The 16825-nt window shown below is 44.1% G+C and overlaps 1 pseudogene; it reads right to left on the bottom strand.

Moving 5' to 3' along the window:
- Nucleotides 1-1217: 1217 nt before the first annotated feature.
- LOC149494615 (uncharacterized) overlaps nt 1218-16825 on the bottom strand; it is a 68634-nt pseudogene continuing 53026 nt past the window's right edge.

Below are 16825 nucleotides of genomic sequence, written 5' to 3' on the forward strand. Positions count from 1 at the left end.
GCTCCAAGGGAAGACCTTGATCCACGTTTATGCCATCAGGGAGGTAAACCGGGCATAAGGACACGATCTCAGCTAGATCATACCTAGGACCTGGGGGCAAGGCCGGAGTTTCGTTTTGTTCAGGATGATGATCCATCACGGTGCACATTTCCTCATAGGTCGGAGTTACTTCAGAATCTTCAAACCGGAAAACCATGGTGTTAGGATTGAAGTGCGCAACAAGCCAAGACAAGAAGCCATAGTCAGGTTTCAAATCTTTGAAATATTTCAGCCAAACGAGTTAGTTCATAGGAGGAATTTGCCATAGATCGTCAGAAATGGATTGGACAAAGGATGAAACTTGGTTCCTAAAAGCCATGAAGAAAAATTATCTGAGAAACAGATTTGCTTTGAATGCTGGTTGTGAAGGAAGTGCGAAGTAAAACCTCCACTTATAGGAGAGTGAAGAAACCGATGGGCGAAACATCATCATCACTCAACTTAATAGTCATCGTCAGAGGTAGTTGAAAGGACAGTCCTGAATAGTCCATTCGGGTCGGTGAGCATTCAAACCTACATTGATTAATAGGAAGGACGGCCTGTACAATAAGGAAGTTGAGTCTTTACGATCGTATTAATCGAGAAAGGATGGTTAAGCCATTACGTCCGCATTCACCGAGTGGACCGCCTTATCAGGTAAGTACTACAGTACGCTTTCTGTTTGGAAAGTGATTTCTGATCATGTTCCATGTTAAGTTCATTATTTTATTCTTTATTCATTTCATTTCATATATTCATTTACAATAAATCGATTCACTAACTGCTAATAAGGTGAACCATTTTTATAAACAAATGGGACATCGTTGTTGTGTGTTTCGTGTTGTGTTTGTGTTTTATTTTTGCAGGAATGAGACTTCACAGTTATAAAACATAAACACATACGACAAAGTAATAAAAAAAATAAATAAAATACAGACAATATCATAAAATGTGGATATGATTGTACAACCATCCAAAAAATGTATAATAATTAGAAAACTAATAAATGTTCAAAAACGGAGGAGACATGTAGCAGGACTACCGCCGCCTGCGGCTAGGACCAGCAACAGCCGGAGGGGGTGGAGATGGTGGCACGTCGTCGGAAGAAGAGCCATCCTCATCCTCATCAGAAGAGTCGAGCGGGATACCCTCAACCTCTAGTCTCGTCCGAAGCCGCTCCACTTCTGCTTGAAGCCGACTCACGGCACTGGACTGGCAGGTCTGATGCCTTCGCAGCCTCCCATTCTCCAGCTCCTGTAAAGACAAGCATATGTAAGAAAGGTTACCAAGATAATAAGAAGCAAAAAGGTAAAAATGTATAAAATACATACCAGCTCATGTCGCTCGGAGTAAAGCCTGCCGATGTAGGATCGGGCAAACCCGAAGCGCTGGCAGATCTCCTGGTACCTCTGGGCCGGCACTTGTAAACAATAAAAATCCATCAAAAGGATATTCAGGTAAAATGTTTCTAACTTGGTAAATTCGGTTTATGACTTACATGTGTAGTGTGCTCAGGATCCAGCTGCACCGGAGGAGGAGCCTGCCGTAGGTCAGCAGGAATAATGATGCCAGATCCCAGGCCAAGGCCAGCATCCAACACCACCTCCATGCCTGGAGGAAACGGGACATCGCCCAGTACTACACCGACTGGTCCGGCCGGAGCCGCCACGCCACCGGCTTCAGCTGCTGCCTCAGCCCGGTAGTGAGCTGCAGTCTTGTGCGTCTTCTGCTCCTGCATTTAGTTACAAAGAAACTAATAGCATCAGTGAGTTCAAAAAGGGGGGGAGGAATGATAACGGTAAACAAGGTTGAAGGTCAAATGAGTTACCTAGATGTACTCGAGAACCTCGGGAAGTCGAGCCTGCATCCGAGAGGCAAAGTAAGAAGGAAAATCACTGGCGGATAGGAAATCGTTCGCTGAGAAGCCCCTATACTCTACCTCCAGGTCCTCCCGAGTCAAACACTCCAGCAGACACATATGCCAAGGAGGGGCATGAGGCACTCTCCGCTATGCTGGATCGATCGGAGTGTCGAAGACTCTCTCTCCTAGGAAGTACCGGTCAGCCCAGTATCCTCGCATCAACAGCCTCGACCGGGTGTGTAACTCAGCCACCTCCGGCCCCGGATAGGTCCTCCAGGCCTCACAATCCCATGGCTCCAAGGATAGCTGCAAAAAATGATGATGAGAAATCAACATTAGTTGTGCGTCAAAATAAAGAGAGACAAGTCAAAGATTCAGAGATTCCTTCTGTACTCACATCAGACAGCTCCCTGTCATTAAGGAAGCTCCGCCAGTACTCGGGATCCTCGCCACTGGCATAAGTATGGTGGCAGTGGGCCAGATAGCGAGGAATCCTCCTGGACTCGACGGGAGAATCACCGCTAGGACCGCCCGGGTAGATGCAGTACTCGTAAGACCACACCTGCAACAGAGACAGAAAATAACATCAGTTAGTTGAACAGTTGAGAACAGCGGATCAAAGAAGAAAAGGAAAAGGGTTAAGAGTGAAAGTGTATTACCTCCAAAGGCCGGATGAACAGCCAGTTCGACTCACCGCTACCACGGGTCCAGACGTCCAGACCGTGATAGAGATGAGCCAAACCGAGTGTGGCCCAGTCGAAGGATCCGACCTGGCTCAGATCCCGAAGACATGCCAGCACTGCAGGGTCTCCCTTATTCTGGGAGGTGCACAGCAGCTGGGAAGAAATAATATAGAACAAGAAGGACCGAACAGCCTGGTCCCTCTCCTCGCGAGTATACGCAGGAGCGGCAGGTCGGACATCCTCCGACAACTCCCTCCAAGCCTCCAACCGGGTCCTGATCCTCTCGGCCCAGAACCGGAAGACCATCTCGTAGGACATACATCCCTGCACGGTGTACCGAGTCTGTGAGGTAACACCGAGCAAGGAGCGCACAAGCTGAGCTCCGATAGCAGCTATCTGATATCGAGCGTCTAATGGAGGAGCCGGGCCAGTAAAGCGAAGGCCGGTGATAGCAGCATAATCCACGGGAGTAAGGGTCATCTCTCCGAACCCGAACACGAAAGTATGCGTGCAGTCGTTCCATCGCTCCATCAATGCATATCGCATAGCAGGCGGGAAACGAGGCTGCGTACGGCGCAATCCGGCAGCGTAATCCCTGAAACCTGCAGCGACAACCCGAGCTCGCATAGGAGGGTCCAGCAGATCCCAGAAAGCAGAAGCATCAGTAGCTGATCCACCTGAGCGGGCCTTGCCCAGATTAACCTGTAAGAAAATTTCAATTTCAATAAATATAAGGCTAACGATTGTTTGTTTTCTTCTCTGACAGGCAAAATAAAAAAAATAAAAAAAAAACCAAGGTTTTGGTTTGAACCACAGCTGCGTCATGCAACTCCCAGTCGCGTCACGCGTCTACAGAGTCGCGCCACGCAGCTTTACCCAAGTTGCGCAAATAGAAGCACAGCTGCGTAGCGCATCTCCACACCTGCGCCACGCCACTCTGCAGCTGCGCCACGCCACTGTTCAAGATATGTGGTCCCAAGAACGGATGCGTCACGCAACCACGAAGCCGCGCCACGCATCTCTCTAGCTGCGTTACGCAACTGTTCAAGGCAACCATTCATTGACAAACAGTCGCGTCATGCAACTGTTCTTCCTAAGAACAGCTGCGTGACGCAACTGTCGAAGGTACGCAGCAGTCCAGTTTTAACTTAATTTCACTACGTTTGTGTTGTTTTTATGCAATTTCAGGGCAAAATCAAGTCGCCCGGAGTTATCAGCAATCAAAACTCAATAAATCAAGGTCTAAACACAGTCTAAATAGGTCGATCCTAAGGTTCAAGGCAAGCTAGGGTTTCTGGCACCTCGAACAGTTGCGTCACGCAACTGTTCACGCAAGAACAGATGCGTCATGCAACTGTTCATGGAAGAACAGCCGCACCACGCAACTCCTACCTGCGTGACGCGACTGTTGACGCAGGCATAAACAGTAAAGAGCAGCCCTATTGCTATAGTTACGGATCAAAAGCAGTAAAAAACAAAAAAATTGAAGAAATTTTTACTTACCTCGGACCGAAAGCCGCGCATCTGACTCGTTTCATATCAGACTGGAAACTCCGAACCCGGCAATGGAAGAAGTTGCAGCGGTCGCGTCCCGGGGGTTAGCGGGTTCCGACTCACCGGCACCGGCTCACCGTCGAATGTGGGGATATAGGGTAGGGCCCCGAGGGTTTCCATCTCCCGAGTGTAGGCGGAAGCAGGGATTTCAGGAAGCTGAGACATCTCTTTCGGTTGAACAGTTCAGAGAATTTTCAATCGCTTAGGGTTTGTGAATAAGTGAAAATGAATCGGTTAAGAAGGAAGTTACTTATAGTAGATATCTAGGCCCAAGCCCATTTTTCCAACCAACCGGCCCAAGCCCACTCTTCAAAGCCCGCAACGGTCCACTTCGGTAATTTGACGTCAATATGCGACCCGTACACTTCAGTGATTTTTGTCTAATTGCCACGCAGGGGGCAGGAATGTCAAACGGCCCGATTACCCCAGGTAAGTTTTCTTTCAAACCACTATATCACAAAAAGTATACTCGAAAATACTGACAACAAATCCTCTGATAAAATTTTTGCAAAGTTTTCATAAGAAATGCATGGGAACGTGTGATGTTCCAATATTTTTCTAACGGAAGACAAGGTCCGTGCGTACACGGACATTGCTCTTTTTTCTGCTGGTGAACAATTTTTCAGGCCAACCGGTGATGGTTTTTCGAAGCCGATAGGTCCTTCTGATTAAGTGATGGTGCATTGCGAAGCTAATTAGAACAATTTCAATTTCCGACCAGCGATGGTGTATTGCGAAGCTGTTTGAGACTCCTTCCCCAGTCAACGATGTTGAGTTGCGAAGTTGACCAGGGTGAAATCAGTGTCTTTCGGGCCGATCAAACTGAGCATCGAAGATACCTTTTCAAAACCGACTGGAGCCAACAAAGCCGATCAAACCGAGCTAAGTAGGTGGCCAGATTAAAATCCTTCAGGCCGATCAAACCGAGCTTCGGAGGTGTCTTCAAAGCCAATCAAACCGAGTTTTGAAGTTGTTCACAGATCAATGGAAACCGACTGGAGCCGACAAAGCCGATCAAACCGAGCTAAGTAGGTGGCCAGATTAAAATCCTTCAGGCCGATCAAACCGAGCCTCGGAGGTGTCTTCAAAGCCAATCAAACCGAGTTTTGAAGTCATTCACAGATCAATGGAAATCGACAAAGCCGACCGAACTGAGCTTAGAAGGTGACCGGATGATTGATTCAGCATTTTTCCGAGCCGATCAAACCGAGTTTCGAGAGAATTGCCAGATAGAAGGCGCGTCAATGGGCCACTTTGACATTAATTATTTATACAATTAATGATAAAGTGGGGAGGCAAACTGTTGACGCGTAATTTTATGCCCCGCCTGACCCGGTGATGATATGAGGACAAGGGATAAAGTTTCACGGTTAACCAGGAATGTTTGAACCAAAAAAACTTGAATCAAACCATCTAAAGGAGCCTAACCCACGTTAGGGTTGCGTCACGCAGCTACAACCTGCGTGACGCCACTGATAGCTGCGTCACGCAGCTCTAACGGGTCTGACACCCCTGGCGCACGCCCGTGCAACGGCCTGCACTGTTTGTTTGGATACGCGGCAACAGTACGAAAAGTAAGTCACGTCACGCAGGCTTACAGCTGTGTCACGCAGCTTCCACCCGCGTGACGCGACTGCTCTGTCGCCCTAGCCATATAAATACTGCATTACACAGCAAAAATGGAACTTTTTGACATTTTTAAGATTTTTGCTCTCGTTTTTCTCTAAGACATAATCTTCTGAGTTTAGGCATAAAAAACGACTAAAGCTCTTTCTCAAGAACTCGTCTGAGTAAACTTGGGATAGATCGAGTCATAGATATCTAGATTTAAAATCAAAGAAAAATAACAAAAAAGAGAAGACAAAAAAAGAGAGAGGAAAAGAGAGGAAAATCGTTTTGTTTTCATAGAAGAACCTGGTGATTACATTCCTGTGACTGTGAAACATTACTTCTAGAGCAATACCAACGTATGCAATCCTCAAATCTGAGGGTTAGGTAACAATCTTAACCTTTCTCTTCTATTTCTAATATTTTACCTCTTAAAATTCCATTTTCACACTATTTGACTGGACTATTATTGATAAAACATTAGTTTGCCTATTGTTGAACCCTTCTGGATTGGTTCTAATCGCTTAAAATAAAAGAATACATAAAAAAGGGTAGGTTTGAAAAGTAGTTGCGGACCAGAGCAGCCGCGTCACGCAGCTATCACCTGCGTGACGCGACTGTTCGTGTCCAAAAATGCTTTATCTTGGAATAGACTACTCGCGTGACGCAGCTATTCAAGTACACAGTTTTTATTTCTCTTTATACTTTTTTTTAGTGTTTCACTGTAAATAAATAATCGAAGTGTCTGCGTGTTTTGAATAAACTATGAGGAGTTTCGTCACGCGGCTAGAAGTTCCGTCACGCAACTGTTCTTCATAGAACAACTGCGTGACACGACTGTTCTAATCTACAAAGCTGTAACTGGAGTTTCGTCACGCGACTGTTCTTCGTAGAACAGCTGCGTGGCGCAACTGTTACAAGCTCCAGAACAAGAGACGAGAGTTGCGTCACGCGACTGTTCTTTGTAGGACAGCTGCGTGACGCGACTGTTTTCCAGCTTCAATTTACTTTTGGTATTTTATTTAAATTCCAAGTCAATTAAGTAGGTTTTAACTCTAATCCAGGAAATAATCAATCATGGGCAAACTAAGTTTTAATCAAACAAAGCCAATCAATTATTGATGATTATGAGCTTTGGAGGGATTTATTTTTTGTTGTTATTTACTATTAATTATATTTTTAGATTCGGTTTGTGGCCCGCCTTTAACCATAAGGCAAGAGCGGGTCTTTTATTTTATTTAATATGTATTATGGATGGATGGTGGATGATATACTTTATTTGTGATGAATGCAATGGATGGATTTAATTGGGATGGTTAATTAATTTTCCACATAGGAACTCGGTTCGATTTATTCGGGTTGGGTTTAAATAATTGGCTTTTCTAAAATAAAATCAAATTAGAAATCGTAGGTTAAAAGAGGCCGGTTTTTTCCGATACCCAATTCCCTTACCTAGAATCGTACTTGGTATGCCTGACCAGTTTTATCTCAAATAAAAGGCCTTGAATAAAATGGGTTAAAATGGAGTCACTTTTACAAAACAAAAAAATGAAAACGGTCCCATTGCCGAAATAATGGGTGGCGACTAAAAATAATTTCTAAGACCGATTTATCGGCATCGTATATCCAAAAAGGTTTTTATCACCGCTTTCCTAAATATTTAAGTACATAAATAGATTTCGGATTTTTCTCCGGGGGAAAAACACCGCCGGACGCGGCGGCGGCGCCGACCGCCGGTCAAGGCGGCAGCTGCCGCCGACATGGCGGTAGCGGCCGCCCTCCAGCCCGGATTTGCCCTATAAATTGGCCCCAATTTCTCAGTTTTTACTCACTCAGTCTGTGTTGACGGACGCTCCTTCTCCCCTACGCTCCTTGCGGTTCTTTTACTGCTTTTCTGCATTTTAATTTAGCTTTATTGCTTTCTTGCTTTGTTAATTGGTCACTTAAATTAAATTAATTTTAATTAATATTCCCCAAACGAGGAGCTTAATCTGGAATTTTCAAGCTGAAGCTAAGAAGCGGCTGCCAATTAAATCAGGTAAGAACGAAACTCTGCCCATTTAATTTCAACATTTCATGCATATTCTTCTTCTACTCCAATTCTGAATTAAACTGCTGCATAATTGCATTCACGTCATCAATTTGGCAAATAAACTGCCTCAATTATATATGATTAAGCTTAAATGCCCGGTTAATTAATAATCGTGGTGTTAAAGCCTAAATCCGATAATATTGGCTACAGTATCTGGTCAATTAATGACTATGGTATAATCGCCTTTATTTCGAACAGTCCGGCTTAAGTCTAATTAATCAATAATTGTGACTAAATAGCCTTAATTAAACACGTTTTTTTATGGCAATAAATTGCCTATATCGCAATTCAATTGATCACCTTTTGGCAAACAAATTGCCTATAAATAAGATTAACCATTTTCAGCGACAAATCGCTTAAATCGAAGCAAAGCTTTATGCCTTGAATTAATCAATCTTTTGGCTAAAAGCCTTAAATCAATCATTTTGGCGACAATCGCCCAATCAACACCTTTTGGCAAACAAATTGCCTAAATCAACCCATTTTGGCTAAAAGCCTTCAAATAATCACTTTTGGCAAACAAATTGCCTAAATCACATCAACTTTTGGCAACAAATTGCCTAAATCAATCTTTTTGGCTAAAAGCCATAAATCAACATTTTTGGCAACAAACGCCTAATCAAATCAATCAATTCTTTGGCATAATGCCTAAACAAAATGCACAAAGGACACACACTCATGCATTAAGCATACCCATTCAAAGCCCTTTAAAAAAAGGCCTATCGAACTACGTTGACTTTGATCTTCCATTCAAACGGAAGTACGTAGGCACGTTTGGGATTTAACCCCGAGCGGCAAGTCGAAATCACTTAAACATTTCATTGGTCCAATTACATCATTTACCTTGCAAAGCATTCATTCATTGGTTAGTTCATCAGCATGACATGGTCTCGGGATCCATCTCGGGTTCGCAAACTATGCCTTAGACATTGGGATAATTAATCTAGTAATTAGGTTAATTAAAATTGGAGTCAACTTAGGGTTTTTTCCTAGTTTACCCTAAAATAATTAAACAAGGTGGCGACTCACACATTCACGTGCATTTCTACCATTTAGTCATATTCATCATATGCCAATATTGGGGGTAGGGGTTCACAGTTTGGCGACTCTGCTGGGGACTACATGCAATTATTTTGCATAAAGTGGACTACGATTGTTTGTAAACTAACCTGCCCTTCCTTAGGGTATTATTTTACTATGCTTTGTTTTGCAGGGTACCCTAACACGAATCAAGTATTCTTTCTTTAAGAATACGGGATGAGGAAATTTGGACTTAATTGTACAATTTAATTAAAAACATTTTAATTTGTCGATTTATTTGCACGATTGAGAATCCTTTTCTTCATTGCATAAAAAATGAATTTCAAATGAATTTCTTCTCCTTCTGTTCAAACTTCTGAGTCTGGATAGCAAGTAGCACTGATCGACAGGTCTCTTTGATTATGTCGACGGACAGCCAAAGCGTCCTCCCTGTTACCGCAAACCATCCCTAATCCTTTTGGGGGTGGCCCATGAGTATGCGTACTATTGGACCCACGCGAAACTCTTTGTTTCACATGTGGTTAGGTATATCCATACTCAAGGTTCAAGGGTCCCTTAATAAGCTAATTCTCTATTTATGTCATAGCCTATAGAACCTATCCTTTAGGACTGTATGCACCCAATGATGCGAATCATATCTTTAAAATGGATTATGGCTTGTTGTTGTGCGCATTCATGACATCTCATCACACAAAAAGAACATAAAAAATCCTTTCATTTTTTTAGTCATGCACAGTTGGACAAAGAGTCAATCTACCTCACATCAGCTACCCTCATACACGAACCACTATACCCTAATCCAATTACCCTTATACTTACAGGCACCCGTTGTTCGAGTGCCTACCCAAGTTCCAGTCACACCTACAGTGCTATCACCAACATCACCAGCTTCACCAGATACACCAGCTTCACCTACAACTCCAACAACCCCACCTGCATCAATGGCATCAATCTCTGACATCCAAAACCTTATGAACCAACTAGAGGCTAGAATGGAGGCCAGAATGAATGAGGCATTGGCTGCCCAAGGACTGCCCTGATAGCTGAACTGGGTAATGGTAATGGAAATGGGGCTTCAGCTGGGGGAAGTGATCCTGCTGCCTCCAATCAGGGACCTGGTGCTGCATCGACATCCTCAAACCCTACCCTGGATGACATGCCCTCCAGAACTGCTTCTGAGCTGGAAGCTCAGAAAATGAGAGAAAAATTGGAATTGCCGGAAAGGTCTATTACTGCCCTTAAGACACACAAGGAAGTGGTGGACATGGACTCCTTGTCCTTGTTCCCCGAAGCAAGACTGCCAACAAAGTTCAAAATGCCCAACATGGACAAGTTTGACGGAACCACTTGTCCCAAAATGCACCTGAAAATGTATGTGGGTGCCCTAAACCCGTTTGGATTGAACAGCGAGCTCCTTGCTCAGTTGTTTCAACAATCACTCACCGGTTCTGCTTTGAGGTGGTTTGTCAGTCTGGATCGGTCTAAAATGAAGACCTGGGAAGACATCTGCAATGCATTTAATACACAATATCATTGTAACATAGAGGTGGATGTTACTCGGAGAGAGCTGGAGACCACCAAACAGAAAAACAATGAACCCTTTTCCTCGTTCCTTACGAGGTGGAGGGCCAAGGCCGCCCAAATGATCAACCGGCCTTCTGAGCAAGAACAGGTGGACATAATTATAAAAAACTGGCTGCCTGTCTACCAGCAACAATTGCAAACTCAATACCTACCGACGTTCCAGTCGCTCATTGCTACTGCAACCAAGGTAGAGGATTTAATCCAAATGGGGCAACTGAAAGAAGACCTGGGAGCCTCAAAATACAAGAAGCCTAGCCAAGCTGGCAAAGTCCATGAAGTGGCAAGCATCACCCCCACAAACCCTTTACGTGTGGGAAATATGAGAAATGGCAGTCAGTCAAGAAGGACATACACTGATCTTGGGATGCAAATCCTTTTGGTATTCCGAGAGGCTGTCAAGGCAAACTACATCAAGCCTTTGGAAGCAAGGCCGCCACCCAACCCATTACCGAGGAACTATAGAGCTGACGAATACTGTGAGTACCATCAGGGTAACGGGCACAAGACTGAAGCGTGCTGGACGCTTAAGAACCGCATCCAGGACCTGATGGACAATGGTTCAATTATTCCAAGGAGTAAGCCAAACATTAGCACTAATCCCTTACCAAATCATGGGGTAAATGCTATTGTTTCTGACCAGGAATTGATCGATCCTTTTGAGCTATTCCTAGAAATGAATGAAATCTGTGTCCTGGATCTAAATGACCTAACTGAAGAGGTCAGGAGACAGTATGAACCATTAAACTTGGACAAAGTCCAAAATAAGCCCTACCAGAGGGCAGATGAGCCAAAGGAAGACCCGGTACTTTCGCAGTTAAAAAAGACCCAAGCTAGGGTGTCAATCTGGGAACTTCTAGCATCATCCTTTCCTTATCGCCAAGCTCTTTGCAATGCTTTGAGTCAACTTCAAACATCGGTGGAGGTTAGCCCTGAAGTGCTGGTATCCACCCTCACCCAATCATCAAAGATGCAAAGCATCGGGTTTTCTGATGATGACTTACCCAAGGAGGGAGGCAGTCACAACGATGCCCTTTACGTCACTGTTCAGACTAGAGATAAAACTGTGCCCATGGTTCTCATTAATAATGGGTCAGCACTGAACGTCTGCCCACTAAGGGTAGCCAGCTGTTTGGGGTTCGAGAAACAGATTTCAGTCCATCAGACCAAATAGTTAAAGCTTATGACAGCACCCGGAGGGAAGTGTTGGGGGTTGCTACATTAAAGTTAACAATCGGGCCAGCTGTGATGGAGGTCCCGTTTCAAGTAATTGATGTGCCAACTAGTTTCAACTTACTTCTGGGTCAACCATGGATACATCATACTAAGGCAGTGCCCTCTTCCCTGCACCAAAAGGTCAAGTTTCCTTATGAGGATAAAGTTATCACTATCCAGGGGGATGACTACAGCCAGCTCAAGAAGCCAAAGGGCCAGCCTCTCTTTGAGGTCAACCCTGAAAATGCCAATTTGCCCCTCTCGCGATTTCAGTATGACACTGTGCAGTTCATAGAAGGAAAGACTGCAAACTCTTGAATTCTCTTTGACTTCGGGACAGTGCAAATAAACTGCATAGTTCCTTTAATGCTGAGGATGTCCTACCTGCCGGGAATGATTATGGCAAGGTCTGGAAAGACATACCCCACACTGCAGGCTTGGGAGTGTCCGGTGAATGAAGGGACCTTTGGACTGGGTTATGAGCCCACAGATGAAGACCGTGCTGAGATAACCAGGAGGGGAAGGAAGGACAGTATACAGATGCGGCCTTACCTTTTGACTTTGAATGGTCACTTCTGCAAACCGGGAGAAACGATTCCTTATTGTGGCTTCCAAGAACCATTTTGCTGCCCGACTGCTAAGAAGATGCTGCCTGGGTTAGAAATATTTTCTGATGTCTAGGGCAACAAGCCCGAAACAATAACTGAATTGGAAGTGGAAGACTTCATGCAGCCCAGTCTCTTTGACGAGGTTGCCGTCATTATAGGAAATGATGGGAACCAAGACTTGATGAGCCTAATCAAGCCGTGCAAAGGGTCTCTCACCAACTGGTACGCCGAGTAGGAACGCGCTGCTGACAAAACCCCTCCCGAATCAAACCTAGAGTCAAAGTCTGTAATCAAGTCCTGTACTGAGTCTGAGTCTGACCCCGAGTCTGAAACCGAGTCAGAGTCCAGTTCCAGTTCTGAGTCGTCTATGTCGGATTTAGAAAATCCAGACTTCAAATTTGATGTAATTTTTTAGGACGATTCCGTCCTAATCAATAAGAGCTTGCAAATTATTGACTACCCCGCGTGTCTATCTTTCCAAGCATTTCCAAGCAAAAATAATGAAAATCAAATAAATGAAATAAAAAATGAAAAAGAAAAAATAATAATCGGCAAAGAAGAAAATGAACATACATTCATTGCATCTGATTGTGTGAACAGGGAACAGGTCATTGAATGCTTGAAGAAGTTTATCGATTGCTTCATGTGGAAGGCAAGTGACATCACGGGAATTGACCCGGCAATAGCGGTGCATAAGATTCCAATATACCCTGAGGCTAAGCCGGTAAAACAGAAGCTAAGAAGGCTGAAAATAGAATGGTCCTTGAAAATCAAGGAGGAAGTAGCCAAGCAACTGGAGAATAAGGTCATAGAACCCATTGCCTACCCGACGTGGTTAGCAAATATTATGCCGGTGCCGAAGAAAGATGGCAAAGTCAGAATGTGTGTGGATTACCGGGATTTGAATAAAGCATGTCCGAAGGACGACTTCCCCCTGCCGCATATTGACTTGTTGGTGGACCGAATGGCTGGACACGAGATGGTCTCCTTGACCGATCTTGCTGTCGGATACAATCAAATAATGATGCACTTGCCAGACAAAGAGAAAACGACATTCATCACGGAGTGGGGAACCCACTGCTATAGGGTTATGCCTTTTGGGCTCAAAAATGCCGGGGCAACCTATCAAAGAATGGCAACGACCATCTTCCATGACATGATTCACAAAGAAGTAGAAGTGTATGTGGACGATATGGTTGTTAAATCAAAAACAGCTAAAGAACATACAACAGCACTTGAGAAGTTCTTCCTTAGACTTCGAAAGTACAATTTAAAGCTCAACCCGGCGAAATGTCTGTTTGGAGCTACCTCCGGAGTATTTCTGGGGCATATGGTTAGTCGGAAGGGCATAGAGATTGACCCTTCAAAAGCCAAAGCCATTTTGGAAATGCCAGCACCGAAGACGAAAAAGGAAGTTCAGGGTTTCCTGGGAAGGCTACAGTACATCAGCTGGTTCATTAATAAATTGGCTAATACTTGTGGTTCGATTTTCAAATTACTCAGGAAAGGAGTAGCCATCAAATGGAATGAGGATTGTCAGAAAGCTTTCGGCCAAGTAAAGCAATATCTGTTATCCCCGCCAGTTTTACAGCCACCAAGGCTAGGAAAGCCTTTGCTATTGTATCTATTAGTGACAGAAGAAGCGATGGGTGCAATGCTAGCTCAACAAGCAGAAGATACAAGGGTAGAAAATGTTGTGTACTACCTCAGCAAAAGGATGCTAGACTACGAGCTAAAATACAATAAGATAGAGAAGTTGTGTCTGGCTCTAGTTTGGGCTTGTACAAAGCTACAGCACTACCTCTCGTCCTACACAACATACGTTATTTCTGAATCGAACCCCTTGAAATTCCTTATGGAGAGGCCGGTTCTGGACAGTAAGATGGCTAAGTGGGTGTCGATGCTCGCAGCCTATGATTTAAAATTTGTACAACGGAAGGCAGTGAAAGGCGGAGCCTTGGCTGATCAATTAGCAAAATTACCGGTTGAAGACCAAATGCCGGAGGTAGAATTTCCTGATGAAGACTTGTTGAGCTTGGAAAGTGAAGTCTGGGAAATGTACTTCGATGGAGCTTCAAACTACCATGGAAATGGGGTTGGAGTCGTATTCAAAACTCCTTGTGGAGAATACGTCCCAATCGCAGTCAAATTAGATTTCGACTGCACCAACAATGAAGCCGAGTATGAAGCTTACATAAAGGGGTTAGAAGCAGCCCTGGAAAAGGAAATAAAGGTCCTCAAGGTTTTCGGGGATTCCAATTTAATAGTCTCCCAAGCTTTGAGAAAATGGAAAATTAAGGAAGATCGTTTGGTTCCTTACCTACAACGCTTGGACGAATTGGCTCAGCAATTTGAGGATTTATCCTTCCACTACTTGCCGCGAGCCAAAAATCAGTTTGCTGATGCTCTGGCTACTTTGGCCTCCATGGTTAATATAGGGGGAGACCAAGTCATTCGACCTCTGACAGTTCAGCTATAGAAACAGCCAGCACATATCATGAATTTGGTGGATGACAAGCCCTGGTATTGGGATATACAGAATTATCTTCAGAATGAAGCCTACCCGGAGGGATCCACCAAGACTGATCAATGGACATTGAGACAGTTAGCATCCGGATATTTCCTTACTGAGGGAGTTCTGTATAAAAGAAGTTGGAATGGCCTGCACCTAAGGTGCGTTGATGAGGGAGAAGCTCAAACCATCATGGATTCCTTACATAATGGGGAGTCTGGTCCACACATGCACGGGATAGCCTTGGCTCGAAAAATCATGAACCTGGGTTATTACTGGTCAACCATGAATGCAGATTGCATGAGGCACGCACAGAAGTGCCATGAGTGTCAAATTTTTGCCAAGCTGCAAAGACAGCCTCCGGTCAATCTGAATCCTGTTGTTTCACCATGGCCTTTCGCAACTTGGGACATAGATGTGATTGGAAAAATCCACCCAAAGGCTTCCAATGGTCATCAATTTATCCTAGTCGCTGTTGATTATTTCACTAAGTGGATTGAGGCAGCCTCCTATTCGGTCTTGAATGCCAAGAAGGAAGCACAGTTCGTTCGTACTAACATCCCTTGTCGGTACGGAACGCCATTCGAGATCGTTACTGATAACGGGTCCCACTTTCAAAGTGAATTTTCTGACCTGCTGAAGTAAAAGAAGATTCAGCATCATAAGTCCTTGCCCTATCGTCCACAAACAAATGGGGCTGTAGAGGCTGCAAATAAGGCTATAAAAGTTATTCTGCAGAAGACAGTTCAAAAGCACAAAGCTTGGCGTGAACAGTTACCGAATGCCCTATAGGGATATAGGACTTCAATCAGAACGCCCACCGGAGCAACTCCGTATTCCTTAGTGTATGGTATGGAAGCAGTGCTGCCGATTGAGCTGGAAGTGCAGTCGGCGAGGATTATCCGGGAAAGCCAGATCAGCGAAGCAGATTGGGCTAAGAATTATCATTTGCAACTCTTGGGTATGGATGAAAAACGATTACAAGCGATCCAACAAACTCAAGTTTACCAGAGAAGAATGGCACGGCATTTTAATAAGAAGGTCAAAGACCGAAAACTGGAAGAAGGTTGTTTGGTCCTGAAGGAAATTAGACAGTCAATCATAGACCCACGTGGGAAATTTCATCCTCATTGGGCTGGACCCTATGTGTTGAAGAAAATATTGTCTGGCGGAGCCGTCATTTTGACTGATTTGGATGGTTTGGAATTCACGAATCCATGTAATTTAGATCAGTTAAAAAGATATTTTGTATAATAAGCATTGCATAATGTACAAACGAACTACATTAGACCTGATTCTCTTCGGAAAAAAGAATATCGGAGATATGTAGGCAGCCCTCATTGGGTACGGTCTAAGCATTAATGGAAAAATCATTTCATAATCCATTCTTCTTTGCCAAAAAAGAAAAAAAAAACAAAAAAAAATAAAAAAAAAAGAGAAAGAGGAAAGAAAAGAGAAAAAGTGCAAAAAAAAAGAGAGAAAAACCCGCTAAGTCGAAAACCCGAAAGGGCGGCTTAGGCAAAAGTCGGGGCCCGCTAAGTTGAAAACCCGAAAAGGGCGGCTTAGGCAAAAATGGGTAGCTCGCTAAGTTGAAAACCCGAAAGGGCGGCTTAGGCAAAAATTAGAGCTTGAATAAATAAGGTTGGAAAATGCTTGGAAAGCTTAAAAGCCAAAGGACATTCCCAAACAGTCCGAAGTCAAGCAGAAAGCCAAAGAGTCCGAGGAAAATAAATAAATAATGAAGTCTCAGTCCAAGTCCAAAAAAAAAAAAAAACAAAACATACATCCAAAGCCAAAAAAAACAAAATCCAAAATCCAAAGTCCAAGTCCCAAATAAAAAGTCAAAATAAGGGAAAAACAACAAAAGTCCTAAAGCCTATAAGAGTCTAGGTATCCTGTCGCCTCCGTGGGGCAACATCCTCCGAGTCATCCCTAGCTGCTGAACTCTCTCCAACCTCGCCTGTCCAGGGAGCCAACACAATCTCCTCATCAGTCCCAACCTCATTATCAGCGTCAGCCTGAGCCCAACCTTCAAGTGTATTCAGCAGTGCA

The sequence above is a fragment of the Jatropha curcas genome, chromosome 7 (genome assembly GCF_041381405.1).
Source record: "Jatropha curcas cultivar XTBG-Jc1 chromosome 7, XTBG_Jcur_1.0, whole genome shotgun sequence".
Lineage (NCBI taxonomy): Eukaryota > Viridiplantae > Streptophyta > Magnoliopsida > Malpighiales > Euphorbiaceae > Jatropha > Jatropha curcas.